This window comes from Aphelocoma coerulescens, unplaced genomic scaffold, assembly GCF_041296385.1.
Source record: "Aphelocoma coerulescens isolate FSJ_1873_10779 unplaced genomic scaffold, UR_Acoe_1.0 HiC_scaffold_121, whole genome shotgun sequence".
Lineage (NCBI taxonomy): Eukaryota > Metazoa > Chordata > Aves > Passeriformes > Corvidae > Aphelocoma > Aphelocoma coerulescens.
This window is the reverse complement of record NW_027183479.1, coordinates 571,499-581,266: the sequence shown is the minus strand read 5'-3', so window position 1 is coordinate 581,266 and position 9,768 is coordinate 571,499.

Genomic DNA, 9,768 nt, shown 5'->3' with positions numbered 1-9,768 from the left:
CCCCTTAATGCAGTTAAGTAAGGATTGTCCTGTCAGTGGGAGTGGCTTCAGAGCACCTTGGTATTTTCAGAGCTCCTGTAACAGGCTCAGGCCTGGATGATGTCGTGGGTCTGGGCAGGTTCTGGGCTGAACTTTCTGAAGCCAATCTCTTGTTCCTGGGGCCAGGGCACTCCCTTCTGCAGTTTGGGAAGCTTTGGGCCTAGGAGTATTTTCCTGTTTCAGTGTGCAGCAAAGCAGGAGCTGTGTTTTTTGGGGTGGGGGCGCTTTGTGCAAGTTTTTACTTCTTGTGGAACATGTTTGAAGGTGAGGAGGCCTGAGCTGATGTTTCAGGGCAGACATTCAGTTTCACCTGCCTCTTTGAACAGTCGGGATGTTTGGGTTTTCCTGGTGACACATCAAGTGTAGACCAGCTGCAGCAAGTACAGCACTGTTTTTAACTCTCCAATACTGAGCTGTGTTCCCCCTGGAGATGGAGGGGGTAGGACTGTGGAGTCCCCCTGTTCCAAGGTTCCCAGGTGCTGGGCGTGTTGGTGCTAAGGCTGGAGGTCCAGTTCCCAAAGCTTCCAAAGTTCCCTGGCCTTAAGGGAAGTGTGCAGGCTTGTGAGGAACAGCAGAGCGCAGGTTTGCAAAGGTTTTGAAGAGCATCTTGCCAAACACCTTCAATGGCCAGGGCAGAGATGGGCAGCAATGGTGTCTCCAGGGCTGCGGAGGCTGGGAGAGCTACGGGCTTATCTGAAGAAGCTGGGCATTTCAGTAGACAGCAGACTCTTCTACTCTGAATTAGGAATGCCATCCAGTGCAAAAACCTGATTTATTGCCAATAACAGCCCCTCAGCATGAGATGAGGCAGCTGTGCTTCTGCTCTAGGGGTGATTAAACTTTCAGGAGCTGATTATGGGTGTGGTATTTGGGAAGGTGTCATTGCAGGGGCACACAAGGCTCTCCCCTTGCATCCTGGGGCACTTGGGAAGTTGGATGAGTGAAGAAGAATCCAGGAATTGTAGGTATAGAGTAGACTGTGCAGTAGAGTAGAACTAGATTCCTGCATCTACCATGCCTGCTGCCTTTTCCTTCCCCAATGTCCACAAATGTCAGAGGCAGAGTTTCCCTCATTTTGCAGTAGCCTTTCACAGACCAGGGACAGTTTAAAGGATCTGGTTTCCCATGATGGGACACAGCCTTATCAGTGTTTTGATGTGGGGCTGGTGGAATTGAGTACATGCACATGTGGCTGAGGAGGAACAGGGGCATTTGAGCTGGTGTTTTCTGAATGTCTGAGATCTCCTATCTAATCTCGTTGGTGGGAAGGCTTTAAATGCAGCTACATGATTGTCAGTACGCAGCTCTCCGCATATCCGTTTACAGTAGAGAGTGCATTTGTAAGGCTGTTTATAAAGTGGACAAAGTTCAGGCGTTGAAAGTGGCAAGACCTTCAAAAGAGAGGATTCTCTTTGACGCTCAGTGGGAGAGTGGGGTGGGAAGTCAGAAGGAGAACAAGAATGGCAGTTTCTCCCATTGATCACTGCAAGTGGGTTTGCCAGCTCACCTGCTGACCGCCCCCAGTGACTGCTTCCCCATTTGTTTCACAGGGAAATGGGGGGACAGTTTTTCCCTTCCCACCCTTCTTGATGGCTGGGATGAGCAGTAGCAATCCCTGAGAAGGATGCGTGCTGTTCCTTGTGTGTCTCGTTGCTCTGGGGCACAGCACACGCTGGACAGAACTGATTTGGGCACTGTCACCATCCTGTGGATTTCAGCATTGCTTTGCTGCTGGACCTGTGCCCTTGTGTGAACGCCCCAGTGTGTGCAGGGAGTAGAAACAGGGCTTCAAGTGTTAACTCTCCTTTCTCTTTCTCTTTCTCTTTCTGAAAGCTGGCACAACAACAGAGACTTGCTCCGCATTCTGGAGCGAGACAGGCGCAGGAGGCAGGCGGCTCCAGAGGAGAAAGATCCATTCTCGGAGGAGACTCCCCTCTTTGCCAAACCCTACAAAGTAATGGGAGTGGGGTGCAGGGCTGGAAGGAGAGGAGGAAGGAGGCTTGGGGTGGGAGAGGGAGCTGTGTCTTCTGCATGGGCTGTAGCAAACTTGAGCCTGACAACTGCAAACACAGCAGCTTCCCATGTGCTCCACTGAGCTTGCCTGACTTCCCTTGTGGCGATGCGTGGGGATTCCATGAAGATCCTGAGGAGTGTCTCTTGCTGAGCTGCATCTCTTGCTTGGGGTGTTTTTGACATTCCCCCTCTCTGTTGTTCTGCTGCAGACTGATAAAGAAGATGAGCTGTCGAGGCGCGTTAAGAAGGTGCTGGGCGATTGGGACTTCAAGGCGCTTCTGAGCCACAAGTGCCCTCTGAATCCCATATGGATTCCAAGAAAGTCCAAGTCCCAGTCACACACCCGCAGGCATCGGCGGACCTGCAGTAAGACAAAGCCCTATGAGGACATCTGGGGAAAATCCTCACTGGAATCACCAGACCTCTCACCTCGCCCTGAGCAGAACTGTGACAGCGATGAGGGTCCCTCCAATTGGAAGGCAGAAGCCAAAGCGGAACAATCGCAACTCCTGCCTGTCAGGGTGAGTGCAGTTGTTGGGGGCTCTGTTGTTGGCAGCCCCTCAAGGCCAAGGGAGCAGCACACGGGCTCTGCCTTTCTCGGGGCTTGGCCTCGCCAGAGCTCAAAGGCATTTGGTTCCCAGGTGCATGTTGGGGTTTTGGCAGGCTCATCCTTCAGCATCCTGGGATATTGCTGTGCCCTATGGAATGTAGGAGCCCATGGTGCTGAGCCATGGCAGCTGGGCCAGGAGAGCCACAGGGAAGGTTTTCAAACTGTGTTTGGCCTCTGGAAGGAGAAGGAAGAGCTAGAGGCTGCAGTCAGCTTTTCCTGGGAAAGGCTGGTGATCAGCTGCAAGGGACTGTGGGCAATACCTTGTGGAAAATGAGAGGAAGCTGAGAGAAGTAAAGCAGTGCAGGGCCTTGCCTTCTGCAGGAGCCATTCTTCAGCATCAGTTGCCAAAAAGATAAAGCACGATCCTGGCTCTCAAAGTCTTGGGAGTGCAGAGTGCTGCAACCAGCCCTCAGGCCAGCAGAAGTGGGCAGTGTTTGTCCTTGCTGCTGGGAAGCCCAGTTAAGGAGTGTCAGTGTGAAGTAAGGAGCAGGGATGCTGCATCTGCCTTGGAGTGGGTGGTGAGGGGGGGGAAGGAGGGGCTGCGTTTCTGAGAGAGGGGTGGAGTCCCTGCCGGCTTCTGCCATCAGCTGGGGGGCGACTCAGCTCCCTGGGGTAGCCCAAAGGCAACTTGTCTCCACAGTGTGTCTCTGGGCACCCCTGCAGAACATGCATTTGTCCAAATTTGGCTGCTAAATCCATCACTTTGCCAGGCAATGGGAGAGTGAGAAATGGTAGCTGGGGAGTTGCAAGGCCTGCAGGGGCAAGAACAGGATGGATAAAGTCAGCCAGGATTTGCATGAACTGTGTTGCATCTTTCCCGATGTGTGAGATGTCAGTGTCTTGTCCACACTGCTGTGGACTTCAGAAGGACTAGGAGTCTCATTTATTTGGGTGAATGAGAAATATTCCTCTTGCTCTAGGACTGGCTTAGAAGAATTGGGAACTATTATTTCTAACTGTTCTTTTTAACTAAGGAAACTTTTTGCTCAACTCTTTTAAATGCAGAGGCAGCCTGTGCCTTTGAAAGCAAAGCTTGGCTGCCTCAAAGCAAAATTCCATAAAGGAAGCAGACTGCAGGAACATACTTATATAATAATAATAACAACAGTAATGATGAATAGTAGCAGTAGTAGCAGGAGTAGTAGTAATTTAAGAAAGGAAACATTGTTCTCTGACTGCCAGGTTGCAAAGGGAACACTGGCATTTTTCTCAGAGGAAGAGGGGGTGACTGTGGGGATTTCAGTTCATTTTCTACCTGGCCTCCATTAGTAACTCCCCCTCAGATGGGCCTTTTAATCCTTAGCAGCACTTTATTATTAATGGGCTTGCAGGACATTTCTAGAGCTGTTGGTAAGCAAATGCTGGCTGAGTGCATGTCAATTAGTAAAAAAACGCAAACAAACTCCTTCTGCCTCCCTCGTTCTTGTTTCAGGAAAAGAAGCCCATTGAGGTGCCATCAACTGAAAACACTTGGAAGGTTGGTGCTCTTCAATAATAGATCTCTGGTTTTGCCTATGTTTTGCGTCCATTAAGGAATTGGGAATTCCTGAAAATTGGGAATTTCCTTGAAAAAGGAATTGGGTGGGGAAGAAATACTTTGCTGAGCTCCTGTTCACTCAGCAGATGTTTCCCTCACTGAAAGTGTGTTTTGGGGTGTGCTGAGGAGAAGTAGAGGTAAAAGCTGGAGTTGTAAGATCAGCCTTCCTCTCAGTCTGTGAGTGTAGCATTCTCAAATGCAGTTCTAGAGCCAGAGTGACAACTCATCCCAGGCAGCCTGAGCTGCTCCTCCCTCAAGCTGGGGGTTGCTTTTCCCGAGTGGCCCTTGTCCAAAGGCTCTGCACCTGCTGCTCATGTCCTGAATGGACGTGCATGACACTTAGAGAGCTGCTGGTAATCAGATGTTTGCTGAGTGCATGCTTGTTTCCTATCAATGAGTAAAATACCCAGACAAGCTCACACTGCTTCCCTCTTTCTTGTCTCAGCCCATTGTGCACATTTATGTGCAGTCCATTGAAGGAATATTGGAGGTAGGTGCTCTTCAATAACAGATCTCCAGGTGGAAGCCTGTACAAATCCATGAGGAGCTGGATCCCTCTGACTCTCTGCAGGGTGAAACGTTCTCTGTGTCCATCAGCAAAACTCCTGAGGGCTGCTTCTCTCCCTCTCTTTCCAGAAAATGAGGAACTCACTGTCACTTCTCCTGCCACCTCTTCAGACGCCTCTGAGAAAAGAGACTTTCAATCTTCCATTGCCAGCAAAGGTAAGCCAGCCCATTTTTGCCAGGGCTGCTGATAAATTCCAAGAGATCTTTCTGCTGAGCAGAAGTTCAGCTCAGCTGTTTGGCAGCTCTTAGGATGTTTTAAAAGTATTTATTCAAAAATGCACATGTCCCTAATGTGCCAGCAACACACCGTTTAGGTGTCAGTGGATGTATTTATTGTGAAGCTACACGCTGAGCTACTTTGCACTTTGTCCTTTAATCCTAGGAATCCCAACGTGATGGGCAAGTGGCCAGGGAGTTTCAGAAGAGTTTTGGCCAAGTGGCCAAGGAGTTTCAGAAGAGTTTTGGCCAAGTGGCCAAGACTTCTCCCAGAAGCTGTGGCCAAGTGGCCAAGGCTTCTCTGGAAGGTCACGTTACAAGCAAACAGAGCTTCCTGAAGCGTCCTGTGCACACTGACGGGCCCTTGCCCAGGAAGACCATGGGTATCAAAAGGCCCGGCCAGCCCCTGGTGCCTGATGAATCCAAGAGAGTCCGGAAGGTGGAGAGTGAGCCTGGTCCTTTGGAGGTCACAGAGAAGCCTTGCAAGGACCAGCCCAAAGTCCTAGAAACAGTGAAGCCAAAAGCCATCAAAAGGACAGAAAGACAAAAAAGACCCACAGACAGGAAAGACCTGAAGCCGGCACCTCACAAGCTCTCTGAGAAGCCAAAGGACAAGGGCTCCCAGCAGGCCAACGCCAAAGGCTTTCTGGAGCCCCGGCCCCTGGGAGCTGGCCAGGAACGTGACGCTCTCATCCCCAGCAGGCACAGGCCTGGCAATTTGCACAAGGAGAAAGTGCCCTTGCCTCCTGGGGAGAAGAAGTTGTTCTCGCCTGCAAGGAAGCCGGACTGGAAGAGGAAAGCCATGAAGAGTCCTGAGGAGCCCCCTGGAAAGAAGAAGGTGAGAGGGGCAGGGGGAGGTGGGTTTGGACAATGACCAAGGTGGTGTTTGGAAAACCCATGTGGAGTTTCCACTTCATAGGTTGGCAGTAGAGCCATGATCCTTCTCTAATGGTGTTACCAAACTTCTAAGGGGTGTGTTCCCACCGCTGTTTCCAATTGGTCACAGATCCCCTCCTGAGCAAATGGAAAGCCCTGTAAGCTGTCTAACATGCTCTGGTGTTTTGGGGCTTTTCTTGGAATCCTAGTTTCCTGCAAGAAGAAATCCCCAGCCCTCCTCTGTCAGAGGAGGTTTTGGCAGCAGGCTGTGGCAGCTTGTGGCTGACCAGCCCCCGCCAGCACTGCTGGGTTTCTCTGGGTTTCAGCCCAAGCAGAGCTTTGTAGGGTGGCGGTGCCCCCTTCCTGTGCCCCCCATTACAAGCAGTGTGGTACTGAGGCACTTGGCACATGGATAAATGGGCAAAAAGCTTGCTTGGGTTTCCTTGGAGCTGCTGTGATGCCAGCAGTGATGCCTGAGAGGTGGCTGGGTGCACTCAGGGGCTTTCCAGGGAGCCCTTTGCAGAGTCCCTCAGCCATTGCAGTGGCTTTCCCTTGAATTCCAAGAGAGCCCTTCATTTAACTGAGCAGGTCGATGCTCCCAAGTGTTTTTTGGGAAGCTGACTCCCAAAGGGGCCTGGGTCAGCTGCAGCAAGAGTTGTCTGCAGGCTTCATGGTGAATGGGCACTGCCTGTGGACTCCCTGACTGCAGGAAATCCCAAGTCAGAGCCTGTATCCCAGACGGGAGTGCAGCCTGGAAGGAGAACTCATTGAGAGCAGCACTGCTGAGAAGCTGCTCCATGGTTCCATGTTTCTCTGCACTCTGGGAGAGAGGCAGAAACCAGCAGGCACACTGTGGGTAATGCCAAGAGATAAGGGCACTTTCTTTTACATTTTCTTGGCTTGTAGCAAACGGTTCTGAAGTTTCTCCTTCAGCTGAGCTGATGATTTGCACACTTGATGCTGCACAATCGATGTTATAAAATCTGTAAAAATCTTTCAGTGATTGGCTCTCTGCCTTAATGGTTCCCGTGCTTCTGGAAGACAATGGCAGCAATTTTCACTGACTGTTTAAATTTCACCCCTCTCAGATTCTTGTCAATACAATCAGAACCCCCTGCACATCTGGGGGATCTCAGGGATCTCACTCTCCTGTGACTGGAGTTTTTCCTTCCCTTCGATAAGGGGTGTCACAAAGCACAATTGCTTACCGTTCTTGACTGTGCCCCAAGGCATCTGAATAAGTTTCTGTACCATTCAGACTGAGTAGGAGGACAAAAAGCCCATCCAGGACAGATGGAATGCTTGTTTTCAGCAATGGAAGGGCCTTACTTTAGATTACAGTTTGCATCGAGAGGTTTAGCAGTTCCATCCCTGCCACTGGAAAGCAATTAATGTATGCAAGCAAGATAGGTAAAATGTCATTTTAGGTTTACTTGTCAGTGAGCCTGAAAGCTCTATCTGCTGTGCTTGGGTTTCCACTTTGTGAGTTCCAGTATCTTATTTTTTCTGTTTTCAACCAGAATCTGTAAAACTGAGCTGTATTGGTCTGTACTTTGTGTGAACTTTCAAGACATGAGTGATTTTTTTTCCTCCTTTTTTCTTTCTTCCTGTTAGAGGGAAGACAAGGGGGATACTCCCAGGAAGAAAAAGGAATGAAAACACCCAACAAAATAATTTCAGCCTTCAGCAAACAAAGGCCCCAATAAACTGAAGTGAGTATGCAGTGGTAGGATGTCAGAAAGAAGTGTAAATCTTAGTTTTTGTTCAGAAGGGTGAGACCCAGAACCGTATCTCCTGTCCTGGCACTCGAGAGTTTGATTGGAACATCGTGTGCCTTCTGCAACTCCAGATGCTGCAGACTGGCCTTACCAGGCTGGAAGCACCCGGTGCAGAAAGCAGCTCTGTAGGTGTGGGTGGGTAAGGGCAGGGAGTCTTTCCCTTCTGACATCCTCTTAAAGCACAGAGGTGTTGGGGCTGACGTTTGGCTGGGGGAAGGGATGTTCCCATTGCGGTAGGAATGGAAGAGCTTTAATTCTGGAGTTCCTTCCTGCCTTTTTTCAGGGAAAATAAGCAGCTGCCTTAGTCATGTGCTGGCTTCTGGGGTGGGAAGGGTAGGAGGTGTTTTTGGGGAGAGAGGGCTCTGGATCAGGTGGGGGATAGTGCTGTGCTCCGTGTCAAACCGTGCTCTGTGCAGCATCAGCTGTGCCAAGGCAGAGCAGCTGGAGAGCACGTGGGCAGTGAATAGGGACCAAAGCACTGGAAAAGTGGGTGCTGAAAGAGGGGAGAGGACTGTCCCACGCACAGCAGAGTCAGGCAAGAGGTGCAGCCTCACACCCGAGCCTTCCCACTGGGTTTAACTTCATTGCCTCTTCTGATGCTGCAGCCCATGGGCTGGGATTCGCTGTTGGTGTGTTCTTGGAAACTTTGAGAAGCTGACTAAAAATGGTGTCAGTGAGCAGTGGTGAAACAAGGCTGAGAGCTCTTTGGTGCTGCTTCTTGCTGCCAGAGTTCCCTGGCCATCCTGATTTCAGATGACCAGAAATCTGCTAGGCCACTCTGTTAGTGAATGTGAAAGTCTCTGCCAATTAAAAGTCTCTCTCGCTTGAAGCCTCTCAGCTTTGGAAGTGTTGCCTACTTGAGGCACTGGCAAGAACTGGCCAGTTCAGGATGTAGCCAAGTTTGTCAGAAATCCCTACGGTGTGTGTGCATCATATTCATGAATTTGCTTCTCTTGTCCTGACCATCAGAAGCTTCATTCCAAACCGAGAGGAAAACTGTGGTGCTGCCACCACTGCCGGCCATGACTGCTGCACAACGGGCACCAAACTCGACCACGACGGCTCAAAAGAGCCCCAGAACTGAGAGTGACGACCTGGACCTGCCTGCCATGGATAACCCTGCCAGGAACCAGGATCCTTTGTTTGCCACGCTCAGGAAAGTGGAGAAAGATCCTGAGGAACTATCCCAGGGCATCAACACTGGTATCCAGGAGAGCTGGCGGGAGGTTTCCTGCAACCCACGCGTGCTGTGTGGTTCTCTTCAGAAACGCCCTCTCACCTAAGTGACCACTTCTGGTTGTGGGCAACTGCAGATACAAGCCTGGTGGGAGGAGGAGTACGTTTATAATAAGAAAGGGTGGTTTGCTTAAAATGAAGAAACAACAAAGCTGTGGGTTTGGCTGCAACCTGGGCCTAAGGTTTTATAGCTTTTTTTACAAACTTGCTCATGACCCTTGCAGCTTTGCATTCCCTGGTAATAAAATTGGATTACTTGGCTGTTTGCTGATGGCTCGGGGTGCGGGGTCTAGGGCGTTGGGGGGTGTGTGTTAGGCCAGCCTGTGCACACTGTAGTAGCTGCCTTCTCACTGCTTGCTTTTTCCTGACAATTTTCCTGCTTGCAGCCCTCACAGCTCTTTCAGCCACTGAGCGAGGAAACCTGCTGCTGGATTTCTCCGCGCTTGGGAAAAGTGTAATGGTGCAAAGCATTGTGAGCTGCCAGGTGAGAAGCCAAGGTTCCATTTCCATTGTCGGAGGGATTGCTGGGGAAGAAGGCAAGAGGGGGAGAGCCTGGAGAAGAGACTGTGCCTGGGACCAATGAACATTTTCTCTGGAAACTTAGGAGAGCCAGGCTTTGGAATGGCTTTAGGCATCTCTCTCTGACCAGCTTGTTCTCCGTGGTTTTTCAGGGATCTGCAGGGGATGACAGGAATCCTTTCCCAGTGACTTTGCTGCCAAATGAAGACAAGACAAGAAGACCTCAAGTCTGAACAGTAAGTGTTTGTTTTACAGCCCTGCCTGGAGTTTCTGCAGCCACCAGGCAGGGCTGGCCCTGCAGCCACCCTGGCTTCTGCTTCCTCATGAGCACCTCCTTTAGGAGAAAGGAGAGAGATTGGGGAGAGCTGCCCTGTGAG